The 17,042-nt window shown below is 35.7% G+C and overlaps 1 protein-coding gene across 4 annotated transcripts in view; it reads left to right on the top strand.

Moving 5' to 3' along the window:
* Rgl (Ral guanine nucleotide dissociation stimulator-like) overlaps positions 1-17,042 on the top strand; it is a 207,772-nt gene that overhangs the window by 58,268 nt on the left and 132,462 nt on the right. The window lies entirely within an intron of this gene.

Here is a 17,042-nt window from a genome sequence, read left to right as displayed (position 1 = left end):
AAAAAAAAAAAAAACACTTATTCGACACCTGTTAATTAAGGAAAAGACCTGTTCGATACCTGTTGAGAAAAAACGCCTGTTTGATACCCGTTAATTTAAAAAACCTCCTTTCGATTCCTATTAAGGAAAAACCCTTCGATTTATGTTAATTAAGGAAAAAACACCTGCTCGATACCTGTTAATTACTGAAAACAAACACCCGTTCGATATATGTAAATTAAGGAAAAAAACACCTGTTCGATACCTATTAATTACTGAAAACAAACACCTGTTTGATATATGTAAATTAAGGAAAAAACACCTGTTCGATACCTGTTAATTACCAAAAACGAACACCTGTTCGTTACCTGTCAATTAAGAAAAACAAATACCTGTCCGATACCTGGAACTGTGGCGACAGGCGACATGCGTTTCTGTTTGTGTCCCCCCAAAAATAGAAATTTTGGGAGATGAGTCACAAACGGAATGACCTGCATTTGGAAGTGCTTTGGAGTCTACTTCGGCCAAGCATCAGTTAATGCAAGTCTTTCCAGTGTTTTTTCTGTGTTTTTTTTTTTTTTTGGATGTCAGTTGCACAAGCATTACTACACCTGTACACGCACTGGTTTTTTTTTTTTTTGTCCTTGTTAAAGTTAATTTAGCAAGGTTAAATTGTTAGCATTATTTATTATTATTATTATTATTATTATTATTATTATTATTATTATTATTATTATTATTATTATTATTATTATTATTATTATTATTATTATAAACCCGTATTCATTATTATTATTATGAAGATAAACCCGTATTCATAAGGAACAAGCCCCCAGGGGCCATTGAATTGAAATTCAAGCGTCCAGAGAATATTATGGTGTTCATTTGAAAGAAGTTACAGAGAGGATAATAAGCAATGCAGAAAGGAGAGATCAGTCATCAGAAAAGAGAAAAGATAAAAAATGAATTAGTAAATAGATAAAATTGATGAAAAATAGATAAATTAGGTAAATCATTTGAGAACATTGTTGTAACGTAACTGGTTGTACCACATTGTTAAAAAACGACAGGAATTTTCCCTTTTAATCTTAATAAACTAATCGTTTAAAGATAGGTTTGTCTCTACTGCCCAAAAATGGAAAACTGCAGTATCTGCAAAATTTTCGAAATTGAGATATGCCACCTATTGGGCTCTTGGAACACAGAATACACAAGTTACTGCAGTTTCAGAACGATTCTTCAATGCTTTCCACAAGTATTTATGGGGGCCCCATTTCCAGTAACTGCAAAATCAGTAGTAAGGCAAAAGAAAACTGCAGTAACTACCATTTTTCTCATTTTGTATTTTTGCAGACACTGCAGTCTTCCATTTTAGGGCAGTATATAGTACTGTTTTGAAAACGACGAATTCAACAGGTGATTGCACAGGTGTACCTTGCAATCACCTGTTGAATTCGTAGTCAGGTCCTGCTCCCCTGAAACGGAATCTGGGAGAAGGACTTTAGTAGACCGTAGGACTTCTTATCGATTGAATCAGTAATGAATATCATAAAATTTATCATGATAAAATTTTACCAGTTTATTGTTTTGTGTAATGTAAATCCACAATTAATTAGTAAACTATTACTGTGTAAAAGACAACAGCCAAGGCTTTCGAACACCTGAACGGTGTTCCTCATCAGTCTTTTACGTTGTAATATAATTTATTGTATAATTGTGGATTTTTATTACACTGTTTTTCATGAGATTTTGAATTTCTTAGCAATTTTTGATTATCGGTAGGAGACATCCAGTATTTAATCTTTTATGTGCTGAGAAATTTGTCAGATTGTAAAATGAAAAATAATAAAAAATAAAGAACTTTATCCACTCGCACCACTGTTCCTTAGCGTCAAGAAGTTGCCTGGTCGTCAGTGAAATTCCTCTATTGTGTGAAGAACTGTAAGGAAAATATTGGGCTAATTAAAAAATAACAGCGAGTGAAAGTGTGAAAGTGAAAGAAAGCTTTCACCCAATACAGTTATGGTTGTCTGCCTAAAAAGAGGTTCTTTGTAGTAAAGAATTTGACGATTGTACCCTTTCATATTTGCTCTAAACTCGGTCTGACATTTTCATTACAATTTTCTCCGCAATTGTGGTTTTTTCATTCATAAATCTAGACAAGAGTCGGTGAATTTTAGATTGAGTTTATTGATTCAGCAAAAACGCTTTTAAGGGGTAGGAAAATTCTTTCATATTATCATAATCAGAATATCCCAGCCAATTTCAGAAGTATTCGTAACAGTACTGTACGTGGCCAACTGAAGCGCTTCAGCCAGCGCTTGCTTTGGGGCTAATATTCTTATTTATATATTTATTTTTGTAACTTAAAAACCTGCTGACGGAAGGTCGCCCTCACAAAGGCTAATTGAAGCTCCTTCACCCAGCGCTTGCTCTAGAGGTAGGATTCCTACTCATTCATTTATTTATTTCTTTATTTTTATCTATAACGTGAAAGCCTGTTAGTGGAAGGTCAACCCCTCACAAGGCAATTGTGAAGCGCCGTCACCCAGCGCATGCCTGCTCGCTTGCCTACCCCTTCCAGTCACTTTCGCTAACCCGCGACATTTTTATTTCTCTCTCTCTCTCTCTCTCTCTCTCTCTCTCTCTCTCTCTCTCTCGTCATCACTGTAACTCTATATCGCCATTTCCACTTCATGAAAGTATTCCTGTTACGTGACCAGGTGATAACCCGGGGTGTATAAATGTCCCCGAAACCTGTTTTCCTGAGATTAGGGTCGAGTGTTTGTCGAGTTCTTGAAAGCAGGAACGAGAGGTAATCGTTTGCTTTTGTTTGTTTTAGTGTTTGATTGCTGTTTTCATTCTTGGTGGTTGTGAAGTTCGTGGTTGTGAGCCTTGGAGGTTGTAGTGTATACTTGTAAAGGTTGTTGGTTGTAAAGCCTTGCTGATAAATTTATTTGGTATATTTGACTGCAATATTATCTTTGATGTTTAGAATAACTTAAAAGCAGTGGTGTTTAGAATGTCTTAAAAGCAGTGACGTTTAGAATGTTTTGAAACAGTGGTGTTTAGAATGTCTTAAAAGCAGTGATGTTTAGTGTGTCTTGACAGCAGTGACGTTTAGAATGTCTTAAAAGCAGTGACGTTTAGAATGTCTTAAAAGCAGTGATGTTTAGAGTGTCTTAAAAGCAGTGACGTTTAGAATGTCTTAAAAACAGTGATGTTTAGAATGTCTTAAAAGCAGTGATGTTTAGAATGACTTAAAAGCAGTGACGTTTAGAATGTCTGAAAAGCAGTGATGTTTAGAATGTTTTAAGAGCAGTGACGTTTAGAGTCTTAAAAGCAGTGATGTTTAGAATGCCTTCCGAGAAGTAACAGTTAGAGGTGATGGACAGCAAGATAGGAGAAAGGAAGTGGGATTAGAGGTAAAGTTAGAGATATAAAGTGGGTGCAGTTAGGGACCTTAGGGACGCCGGGAACAGTCTTTAATAATGCCTACAGTGCACCACGTGAGGTGCACGGACGGCACTACTACTTAATGTGGAATAAAAGGAGTGTAATTAGGCCAGAGGTAATCTTATTTCTAAACCAGGTCTCAATACCTCCGTTAGGTCGACTTCACGGAAAGCCATCAAACCCGAACGTGGGTGAGTGAGTGAGTTCGAATCGTGGGCGCGCGCGTGTTTGTGTGTGTCTGTCATTATCGACGCCGAGCAATAAAATGAAATCATTATCTAGAGAGAGAGAGAGAGAGAAATCTCCCCGAAAGTGCAATTTGCAGTTGGCATTCGCTTTTAATCGCCGCTGAAGGTAAATGAGCAGTAATCTCTGATTATCGTGGGCGGGTTTAGCGTTTTCTGTCGATGGGCGCCGCCGGTTGGGTCTGAAACAGGCCTTGAACAGCTTTTATTTGCCTTAATTACTTCTCTGGTAATTTCCTAATGATTCCGTCGGTTTGGTATTCGCTGCAGCAGGAGAGAAACTCTCTCTCTCTCTCTCTCTCTCCATTTCTAGATTTTACCTTGGGCTTAATCATCACCCTCTCATTTATGTAATCACAAAGACAAAGACATACACTGTTGTCTTTACCCTATATTTGAAGGATTTTAACTCTCTCTCTCTCTCTCTCTCTCTCTCTCTCTCTCTCTCTCTCTCTCTCTCTCTCTCTCTCTCTCTCTCGAGTTGTTTTTCACTTGTCATGCGCATTACCTGTTTTATATTTCTATGTATTGTAACATCAGTTTTATAAATATATATATACATATGTGTATGTATGTGTTACTTTTTGTGTCTAATTTACATAAAATTTCTGTATAAAATATTTTCATAATTACTCAATGTGAAATTCTTTCATGTACTTGGATGAATTTATCGAAACCTTGACAGTGGGAACTTTTTCTGTAACTTTTTTTTTTTTGTTTTTGCATTTTAACACAACCACACACGCATATATATATATATATCATATATATATCTATATATATACATATATATATATATATATATATATATATATATATACATACATATATATATATATATATATATATATATATATATATATATATATATATATATATATAAATGTACACATAATCACATATGTGTGTGTGTATGTGCCCACTTGCGCTTGTGAGCCCAAACATTCACCATGCGTAAACGTCGTCAGACCTGACAAGAAAATAATGACATCACATTAAGCTTACATGTGATTTCCTTTGGTTTACTGATAGGAGAAAGCTTCCCCGCTGTCTTTTTTCAGCGTGTTAATGGTAAGGCTTTTAGAAAGTAGGAAGTACAGCATCTTTCCTCCCGGAAGCAAAGAAGAAGAAGAAGAAGAAGAAGAAGAAGAAGAAGAGGAGGAGGAGGAGGAGGAGGAGGTGGTAATTGCGAGAATTGACCCCTGAGGGGATTTTCACCTTAGGTGTTTTGGGGGGGGTTATGGGGAGTGTGTGGGAGAGGGGAGGGGTTTCTCTTTATTTATTGATTTGTTTACTGTTTTCATTTGTTTTAGTGTTTGTTTATGTTTGTTAATTCTTGTCATGAGTATGTGTCCTGTTTAAGTACTGAACTTTATATATATATATATATATATATATATATATATATATATATATATATATATATATATATATATATATATATATATATATGTATATATAACTACATATATATATATATATATATATATATATATATATATATATATATATATATATATATATATATCTATACACATATATATCGTATCAGACTCTCAAGTATGTTGAAACACTCAGCAACATAATTTAGTTGCAAGGTAGTATAATTATCCCTACATGCAACATTGGTTTGGGCACAAAAACAAATAAATAACAGGTATACAAAACATGCCCTTGGGATGCTCAATGTCGGTTATTGAAAACAACTCTATCAAACTTGATGTCCCAAGCGGCGTTATTATGTCGTTATTGTCTCTTAATAACGACGGGGAATGTGTAAATGGATTCCACTGGGATAAACAATTCCACCCCATCCCATCCCGTCTGGAGATGTGGGACGGGGGCGCTACACCAAGGGAGCGATTTCCGCCCTCCCAAATTATCGTGACGATAATTTGTCAACAAGACTTGCGTGTTGTGTTCTTGGCCTCATACCATTCGATTTGACAGCCTTGTGAAAGATTAATGTTTATGTTTATAATCAGAATTGGAAAGCGCTAACGCTTGTATATGTATACACATAGGCTACACCTGTTGGACAGGACAGGCATACATATTAGCACATACATACATGCACTATATATATATATATATATATATATATCCACTGGCTGGCGGTAGAAACTGTTGAGCACTTAATCATTTATATTTATCATTTTCCTATTATATTTCCGTGTCTAAGATGATTTTATATGTGCAGATGTGTGTGTGTATGTATGTATGTCCTGTATGTATGTATACTCTCACGTGTAAACTTCTTTTAGTTGATGCCATAACCATAAATATTTTCTTTTAAAGGCTTTTGTATTATATTTAAATAAGAGTAAACATAAGTAAGGTTGAATATCCTTCGAAAGTATAATACCTACTAAAGTGATCGAAGAATTTGCATCAACACTTGATATCTCGTCTGTCATTCCATCACCTTTTGACTCGACATCTTGACATTTTCGATGTTCGCTGCGGAAATGCCTCTCTCTCTCTCTCTCTCTCTTTCTCTCTCTCTCTCTCTCTTTTAAATATCTCGGCTCAGTGTCTCCGCTGTTTTGGTGACATCGGAGGAACAAGATTTAGCTGTATTCAAATGAGGAAGCTGAGAGAGAGAGAGAGAGAAGAAAGAGAGATGCCAGTGCTGAAATGTAAAGATGAATGAAACATCCTTTAGAATTACATGTGTGTGAATGACAGAGGCTTAGTTTGTTTATGAAAGGAGAAATTACGCATATTGAAAACTAAAGCTTAGAGAGAGAGAGAGAGAGAGAGAGAGAAAATGTCAATGACTTGAAATGAATGACAGTTAAACTTGAAGTTGTAAGTGCTTGTTTAAGGCAGAGAGAGAGAGAGAGAGAGAGAGAGAGAGAGAGAGAGAGAGAGAGAGAGAGAGAGTTATCAATGATCTGAATGACAGAGTAAAACTTGAAGACACAAGTACTCGTGTGAAGCTGATTACGTGAGAGAGAGAGAGAGAGAGAGATTGAGAGAGAGAGTTATCAATGACTTGAAATGGTTGATATAGTAAAACCTGAAGACGGTATGTAATGTTTGGAGAGAGAGAGAGAGAGAGAGAGAGAGAGAGAGTAGAGAGAGTAGAGAGAGATCATTTGAATGACAGGGGTAAAACCCTAAAAGACTCATCGTGTGCTTGTCTTGTCTGAGTGTGAAAATTGGAGAGAGAGAGAGAGAGAGAGAGAGAGAATTTGACGGATCGATTGAGGGATGTGAGTGTTAAGAGTGGTTAACTGCGGACGCCGCTGCAGAAAAGAAACTTGGTCCGCTTGATTCGGACAGATTGCCCTCTCTCTCTCTCTCTCTGCCTTAAACCAACACTTACACCTTCAAGTTTTACTCTGTCATTCAGATCATTGATAACTCTCTCTCTCTCTCTCTCTCTCTCTCTCTCATGCCGTATGCGTCGCCTTTATTAAGATGATGGTCTCTCTCTCTCTCTCTCTCCCCATGATGCCATGCATGCGTTCTCTCTCTCTCTCTCTCTCTTCTCTCTCTCTCTCTCTCTCTCTCTCTCTCAAACTACCACATGCCCCTTCGTACTAGCTTATGTAAACGGATATGACAGATCGATTTGTATCTGGAACTGGCGTCGCAATAACGAAGGTCCACGGCTTACTAAGTAAAAGAATGGCCAGAGCAATAGCCTTCCCTTCCTTCAAGGAGTTAGTAGATGCGAATCGGAAATGAGTAACTACATACCGGAAGATTGGATTTCCTGTGAGGGATGGTTCCCCCCCCTCCCCCCTCCTCAAAAATGTAGGTCCTTTGTTGGTGATGAGAAGGTGGTGGGAGTTAGGGGGGGGTGGGTTCCCTGGGGTTGAAGAAGGGGTTGGTTGGGAAGCTTGAGTTATATAAGTATAATTTACCTTTGTAAATATGTAGGGAATATTTTTTTCTTTTTATTCTTTGTAAATAAATTGATTTTCTTACGCATATTTGATAGGCTGTGTTTAATGTTCAGATGTATATGTATATATATGTATGTATATATGTATTATAATATATATATGTATGTATTATATATACATATACATAATATATATGTATATATATACAGTATGTATAGTAGGATGTATTAGCTCTTATATATTATTCTTTGAAGAAAGATGACCACTTTCTAGGAAATGCATAATCTTCCGGTGTGTAAACACTCTTCTTGAAGATTTTATGGCTGAAAGATCCACTGTTGTGTATGCAATTGCATATTTGTTATTATAATAACAGGAGCTGTTATTATGATTATTTATACAATAGTGGATGTTTGAACCATAACAAAAATAAAAACAAGCACAACATTGTGTTTTGTTTGGGAAAGATAATTTTTTTACCTTAAGTTCTCTTCAAAATCTATATATATATATATATATATATATATATATATATATATATATATATATATATATATATATATATATATATATATATATATATATATTTTTTTTATTTTTTTTTTTTTTTTTTTTTTTTCCAAATTTGTATTTGTTAATTTTTGTCCTTTTCCTATTCTACAACAAATTTTCTTTTATTTTTGTTTCCTTTTCTTTGCATATTTATTGTCCTTTCTTGTTCTACAATAAATTTTTTTCTAAATTTTTGCTTCCGTTTGTTTGCATAATTATAATCCTTCCCTTTTCTACAATACATTCTCTTTTATTTTTATTTACTTTTATCTGCATATTTATTTTCCTTCCCTATTCTATAATACTGCCCTAAAATGGAAGACTGCAGTATCTGCAAAAATACAAAAGTGAGAAAAATGGTAGATACTGCAGTTTTCCCTTGCCTCACTACTGATTTTCCAGATACTGCAAATGGGACCCCCCCAAATACTCGAGGAAAGCAATGAAGAAGAATCATTGTGAAACTGCAGTAACTTGGCGTATTAGTGCTCCACGAGCCCAGTAGGTGGCATATCTCAATTTCGACAATTTTGCAGATAGTGCAAATGGGACCCCCTACATGCTCGTGGAAAGCATTGGTGAAGAATCATTCTGAAACTGCAGTAACTTGCGTATTAGTGTTTCACGAACCCAATAGTTGGCATATCTCAGTTTCGAAAATTTGGCAGATACTGCAAATGGGACCCCCTAAAAATACTCGTGGAAAGCACTGAAGAATCATTCTTAAACTGCAGTAGCTTGCGTATTAGTGTTTCACGAGCCCATTAGGTGGCATATCTCAATTTCGACAATTTTGCAGACACTGCAATTTTCCAATTTAGGGCAGCATACATTCTCTTTTATTTTGTCTCCATTTCTTATCGGCCATCTGACACATCCGAGTGAATCTCAGAAGTCAGATGCAGGCAGCCTTGAGAAGTGACTGACTTTGCCACAGCAGCTGCTGCTGCTGCTGAAGACGAAGGCGCCGACGCCGTCACGCTCTGCTGCACCTCTGCTGTTCCTTTGCTGCAGTGCTGTTGTGTCATTTCTCGCCTCCGTCGTTACGTCTCGTCCGCGGCGGCCCCCCCAACCCCCACCCCCCTGCACTGCGGGAGGATTTATGGGTCTTTGGGACTTTTCTGACTGTAGAGGGATTTAAATAAATCTGTGATGGAGGATTTAATTTTTTCTCTTATTGGTTTTTTAGGGATTTGTATTATTAATTTTTCCTTGTTGACTTTTTAGGGATTTTTATTTTTATTAATTTTTTTACCTTATTGACTTTTAAGGGATTTTTGTTATTATTTTTTTCCTTATTGACTTTTAAGGGATTTTTATTGTTATTAATTTTTTCCTTATTGACTTTTTAGGGACTTTTATTATTATTAATTTTTTCCTTGTTGACTTTTTAGGGATATTATTATTATTATTATTATTATTATTATTATTATTATTATTATTATTGCTTCTCTCGTCCATTTTTACATTTTCTGTGCATTTTTTTTTTTGGGGAAGACCTTGATGAGTAAAGCAGCGTAACTCATGAGAGAGAGAGAGAGAGAGAGAGAGGTTTAAAAGCTGTGAATATACCACTCCTCCAACTGTAGTTGTCCTCCATCATGGGGAGAGAGAGAGAGAGAGAGAGAGAGATTTAAACATTGCGATGGATTTCTTTTCTTCAACCATACCTGTCTCTCCATCAAACAGAGAGAGAGAGAGAGAGAGAGGCTTAAAAGTTGCAATGGACTTCCCTTCTCCATTTAACTATAGCTTGCCCACCATCAAGCGAAGTGAAAGAGAAATAGATACGAGAGAGAGAGAGAGAGAGAGAGAGATTCGTCACTAGCCACTAGGTAGAACCAACAATCAAAGCGTTATTTACGTAGCATGGGATATCCCGGACACGTCGTCCTCAGGACGCACACAGGAACAAGCCAATTACCAAAGGCTCCCAGCAAAACTTTGACTCCGAAGGGAAGTTGGTTTTACGATTAGAGAGAGAGAGAGAGAGAGAGAGAGAGAGAGGAGAGAGGTGACTCAACTACCGTGGGTCGATGGGAAATGTCCTTGGTATGTAAGAGTCTGTGGTGGCATAAGGCCAACTTGGTCTAATTTGGTTAAAAGGAGTTAGAGCTCAGTTATGGCTGTATAGGTAGGCCTAGTGCCGTTTGCCAGGACTGCTATATAGAGTTGCTTTGCAAGTGTTATTTATTTTTTAATTAACACTTGGCACTTTTTGGTGCTTTTAGAACAACAACGACACTTGTAATAACAACAACAGTAGTTATAACAACTATAGTCACATAGGCCTAGGGCCGTTTTACCCTGACTGCTAAAGTTGTTCTTCAAGTGTTTTTCTTGATATTTTTAATTAACACTTGGCAATTTTAGGTGCTTTTAGAACAACGTCCACACTTGTAACAACAACAACAGCAGTTATGACAACTACAGTCACATAGTAGGCCTAATGCCGCTTTACCCTGACTGCTGAAGTTGTTTTCCAAGTGTTTTTCTTGATTTTTTAATTAACACTTGCCACTTTTAGGTGCTTTTAAAACAACGTCGACACTTGCAACAACAACAGCATTTGTTACAACAACAAAAACAAATGTGATTGTCATTAAAACAACAAAAATAACAAAAACAGCAACGATAATTATCCTTGATAGTTTCACCTGAGCTGAAGTTAGACTCATCGTTCGCTGACCTGATGACGCAAACTCTCTCTCTCTCTCTCTCTCTCTCTCTCTCGAGGACGTCGTTACTGCTCGTCCTGAACGACTCTATATATTCTTTAACGCTTGTATTGTCGATCTTTGCTTTTGGAATTACACCTAATCTCTCCTGGTTACTCTGTTTTATATAAAAGTCTAATTAATCATAATTTCTTTTATTAATAACATAAACCTGTCAAGTTATTTCAGGAAATTTCTTTTAAATTACCTTGATTGAATTCTACATTTATTGCAGTATTATTATTATTATTATTATTATTATTATTATTATTATTATTAACTGAGTAAAAAGAATCTATATCTGAACATAGTGTAGGACAAATTTCACCACCCTTGTCCTTCCCCTTCCTCCCCAGTCTCCCCCCACTCCACCCCGGACAGTCCATTACACACCCCTTCCTCCCGTCCCACCCACTCACCCCGGATAGTCCATTACACACCCTCCCAACTCCTCTCTTCGTACACCCTCCCATTCCCCTTCCCCCCTCCCCTCCGTACTCCTCCCCCTTCTTCCTGCTCCTTCCACCCACCGGAGGGGGGGGGGAGGGAGGAAGGAGGGGTTGCCAAGGCTGCTTGCGTGAGCTGAGGGATCTTCCCGTAATTCCTGCTGTTGTTCGAGTCCGCCATTGGAGAACAAAGGACGGCCGACAGTGACCACAGTTTTATTTTATGAGATCTAAACACTTTTTAATATTTTCTTTCAAATTCTTTCTGTCATATTTTTGTATCTTGTTTGTGTACGTATGGGTATGAAGGTGTATTGTTGTGTGTGTGTGAGTGTGTACTGCTGTTTAAGGGGTGTATTATGTACTTAATTCTCATAATAGTGTTGACAGTCTAGTGTGTACGTTTCGAGTGAAAAATGACTGATGATGTTTCTGTAATTTTGCAATATATGTTAATTAATAATGGTCTTATGAATTTTCTTGTTTAAGATTTTGTGATTAGATTAGTGGAGTTTATTTTTCCGCAGACGGTCTGTTATACACAGGAAAAATATGAATATAAATTGCGATTTTAGACATATATATATATATATATTATATATATATATATATATATACATATATATATGCATACACACACGTTATTTAGTGTGTTATAACAGCTCCAGCGACGATAGGACCGAAGACGTATGTTAATACCTTTTTTCTTTATTTTTTTTTATATAATTTTATGTCACTCATACAAATAAAACACAAGTTTATTCTGACTTTCATTGAATTTTCATAATTCTATTTTCATAATTCTATAACATAGTAACAAGGTAATTAGGAGCACGAGAGAGAGAGAGAGAGAGAGAGAGAGAGAGAGAGAGAGAGAGTGTGTAAGCTTGGTAAGGTGGGTGTGTGATGATGGAGATGACATTGAAGAGGAAGTCATTACCTTTTTTTTTTTATCATGCCCACCACCTCATCGTGATGTCCTTTATCGGTGTACGCTGGTTGTTTATTTATTTATTTATTTATATATATATATATATATATATATATATATAAACGTTAAGCTACAGATGTCCTTTTAATATCCAATTGCTAAAATTCTGAAATAATTATATTTTTATATGTGTCACCCGAAGGGGAAATTTTTTAGTTGATAAAAAGTTTATCGTCTCGTAGGCTCGAACCACGGAAGACAATAACTCAGGACTACAGTGACGCGCATTAACCCACACGGCCACCGTATCATTTCCGAGGCAGAGCGAATAGGATATTAAAGGACATTTGTGGCTTAATCCTTGTATACGAATCACGGTGATGTGATAAAATTCATTCATATATATATATATATATATATATATATATTATATATATTATATATATATATATATTAATCTACGCTTTCCTATCACTTCGATCTATCTCAGGTGAGAGATAGAGTAGATCGAGAACACAGGCGTAAAAGCGAAAAGAATTAAACATGTATTGATACAGCCACCTATTCCAGTCCTCTAAGACTTAAATGAGTTGATTAAAGTAGAATCTGCTCAACAAATGTATTTGTACACTTGGTCAGTAAGTTGGTTCTGGCATTACTGCGTTTTCGCGTGTAGATTCTGTACCGTAAGAACTTAATGAGATTTTCTTAATTCAAAAAAATCTAATTAGCTCTTAAAAGCTTAAAGAATACATGTAATTATACCTACATCCAAAAACCCACTTTAAAACCTTGCTGTGAACTCAACGACACTGGAGTATGACCCGTTGACCTCTTTTTTTTTTTTTTTTTTTTTTTTTTAGCACGACTCCAAATCAGCTGATTCCCTTTAGAGTTAAACCAGAACTCGTTACCAAAAGACACCCAATTTAAAAAAAAGAAAAACTAAGAATAGCTTGTAGTGGGCGTGGTGACTTTAAGAAGATAGCGTAGGTGTTAGTGAGACATGCAGAAGGCTTCTGTAATCTCTAAGACATTGCAGAAGGCGTCTGTAATCTCTAAGACATCGCAGAAGGCGTTTGTAATCTGTAAGACATTGCAGAAGGCGTCTGTAATCTCTAAGATGTTGCAGAAGGCGTCTGGAATCTCTAAGACATTGCAGAAGGCGTCTGGAATCTCTAAGCCATTGCAGAAGGCATCTGGAATCTCTAAGACATCGCAGAAGGCGTCTGTAATCTCTAAGACATCGCAGAAGGCGTCTGTAACTCTTAAGACATTGCAGAAGGAGTCTGTAATCTCTCAAGACATTGCAGAAGGCGTCTGTAATCTCAGACATTGCAGAAGGCGTCTGTAATCTCTGAGACATTGCAGAAGGCGTCTAATGTAAGACACTGCAAAATGCGTCTGCAAGACACTGCAGGAGTATGTAAGACACTAAAGCACTGCATAAGGCATCTGTAAGACACTAAAACACTACAAAAGACGTCTTTAAGACGCTAAGCCACTGCGACAGGCTTCTTTAAGACACTGCAGAGGGACAATTTAGGTAATGTAAGTGCCTCCCACGGCGTCGTCTTAGAGACCTGTTGTGTTCGTTTGTCTGTCTCGTCGTTCTCTCGACCTTTGACCTGACCCCTGACCTTCTGCTCTTATATTGGGCGAGGGAACGGACCTTTTCCTTTGTGTTTTAACTTGTTTGTTTATCATACTCTTTGTGGTAGGTGTAATGTGGAGATAAGTTATTTGTTTATGTAAGTATCTTTCTTGTTTTGTAATTATTGTTTGGGGGTGTTATTCACTGATTTGTATGGGTTATGTACATTGTGACAGAGGGTTTGTTAAAGTATGTGTAGGCATATGAGATGTCATATTCATTATGTGTAATTTTTACGTAAAAATTTCCGATTTTTTACTACATTAAATGTAGTTATGTCTTCATTCATAACAAATTTATATACATATGGTTGATAATAAGAATATTTTTGTCTGTTTATAAGTCTTACACCAAACAGTTCATACTGTTAAACAGCATTAAATCCTTTTGTATTTGTGTTCATTTTGTATTCATTTATCTTTTATTTTATTATTATTTTTTATTTACAATTTTAATATATTTTTACTTTTTTTTTTTGCTTCACAGCTTTTCCAAGAATTCTATAAGGCCTTCCCTCATGCGAACCCAACCATGAGAGAGAGAGAGAGAGAGAGAGAGAGAGAGAGTCGGATAAAACCAGTTCCTCCTCCCCAACCCCCCCTAAATGAAAATTCTCTTATTTAGAGGCTAAATTTAGAAACAGGAAGTTTTTGAACTGATACGCAAACCGGAAGGAACTTATCGGTCCCCAGTCACGCCCTCGCAAAGAGTTTCTCGCTTGTTTTTGATAATTTGTTCTCAGTGCAGTGCTTTTGTTTTCTTGTGTTTTTGTCTTGTTTTTGTGACTTTTCGTTTTGTGTCTTTATTTTGTATAGGGGAAATTTTTTTTCGTTTAATTCTTGCCTTGCAGAGATTTTCTTGTTTTTTTTCGGCGTTTGTTCTCATTTCAGTGTGTTTTTGTTGTGTTTTTGTCGTGTTGTTTTGTCTCATTGTTTTGTGTCTACGTTTTGTATAGTTGGAAATGTTATAGGACTTAATTATTGTAACTTTTGTTTGATTATTGGGTTGGTTTTATGAACTCAAAAGAATTGCTGTTTTAGAGATTTAAAAATATACAAACATTGGTGATGTATGGCTTGAACTTTATTTCTCTAATTAATATCAGTTAATATACTGTATGATTATATATGCATATATATATCTGTGTGTGTAAGTGTATGTATATATATATATATATATAGCTCTATATATATATATATATATATATATATATTATATTATACAGTAAATTTCATAGTTTTTATTAGCAACTTATCAGTAAATATACAAATTATAAATTTTTTAACTTTTCGTCTGAAAACGTTTTTTTTTATTTATAAACATTTGTATTACAACGATACAGCATTAATTTTACTTCCAAAAAGCGAGAGAGAGAGAGAGAGAGAGAGAGAGAGAGAGAGAGAGAGAGAGAGAGGGCGAGAGAAAAAAAAGAAAACGCAGGGCGTTCAAAAATAAGAAGGTCATTATGATTTAGTACCAGTTGAGGGGGAGCGAGAGAGAGAATGTTATAGGAGTGGGCAGCTTAATAGCTTGTGTGTGTGTGAGAGAGAGAGAGAGAGAGAGAGAGAGAGAGAGAGAGAGAGAGAGAGGCGGGGGGATTGGGCATCATTACGGATGGGGAAGTGTGTGACCATGAGTTTACCTTGGCAGATGATTCTGCCCAGCGTCGAAGGTCAGGCTTTTTTTTTTTTTTTTTTTTTAGTGGGTGTTCCTCTTGTGTCTTGCTGTCTGTCTGTCTGTCTGTCTGTCTGTATGTATGTTCTGTCTGCTTGTTTTTTTTTGTAGGTTTATTCATTATTTCAGTTGATATATATATATATGTCTGTGTATCCATATATATTCTATATATATCTGTATATCTATCTATTTATATTTATATATATATATATATATATATATGTGTGTGTGTGTGTGTGTATGTGCGTGTGTGAGTGTGTATCTTTGATTTTTGGTTTTTATGAAATTATGTTCATTTTGGAGTAATGGGAATACTATGGCAATGCTTTTAGTCACAAACACAAACACACACACACACATAATATATATATATATATAATATATATATATATATATATATATATATATCAATGATGAAATATATATTATATATTCTCATCATGAACTTTATGAATATTATATACAAAAATTATGTCTATCCATGAAAGTAAAAAAGATAACATACTTCCTTTAGGAAAATATATTATTATTTCGGCCCTAATTATACATTATGTAAATTGATTATACATCATGAATGACATTCACAAAACCTGCATTCATACTTTCCTTGTAAGAGCCGAAAGGCAGAAGAAGGCGCACACCATTAACAAAGGCCTGGGAGGATCCTGGAATCAGGCATCACTTGAGATTGTGAATTTATGTTAATTTATGTCCCATTTCACAATTAGCATTCTCTAAGGTAGCGTATGCGGAGGGGAGAGGGGGAAGGAGAAGGGGAGGGGGTGTAAAGCCCCTAGTAGGAAGAAGAGAGGAGTAGGTTAGGTAACACTAATAAACACTCTTGTTTAACTGGGCGTAGGAAGACTTATAGACACCAGTTAATACTGCCCCAAAATGGAAAACTGCACAATCAGCAACATTTTTGAAATTGAGATATGCCACCTATTGGGCTCGTGAAACTCTAATGCACAAGTTGCTGCAGTTTCAGAATGATTCTTCATCGCTTTATTAGTGGGTCCCATTTGCAGTATCTGCAGAATCAGTAGTAAGGCAAGGGAGTATCTACCATTTTTCTCAATTCTGTATTTTTGCAGATACTGCAGGCTTCCATTTTAGGGCAGAATAGGTTTGGAGAGACATAACCAGTCACTGAGTGAAGGAATTCGTTTATTTTATTTATTTAATATTTTGCTTATTGAGAGGTGCATATTAACTTAGCAGTATTGATAGACTAGGCTACGCAGCACAGATTGATTGGGATAGAATAAAGCCAGTTTGAAAATATGAGAGTTAAAAAGAAGCAGTGAAATGCAGACTGTTAGTTAGTTTGGATTGAGTTAGAATAGAACCCGCCTCTTTGTAGACAAAAGAGGTGGATTAATACCATATATATATATATATATATATACATACATATATATATACATACATATATATATATATATATATACATATACATACATATATATAAATATATATACATATATATATATATATATATATATATAATATATATATAATATATATA

The sequence above is a fragment of the Macrobrachium rosenbergii genome, chromosome 1 (genome assembly GCF_040412425.1).
Source record: "Macrobrachium rosenbergii isolate ZJJX-2024 chromosome 1, ASM4041242v1, whole genome shotgun sequence".
NCBI classification, from domain to species: Eukaryota; Metazoa; Arthropoda; class Malacostraca; order Decapoda; family Palaemonidae; genus Macrobrachium; species Macrobrachium rosenbergii.
Note: the sequence above shows the minus strand (reverse complement) of the source record. Positions and strands in the feature narration are given on the sequence as shown.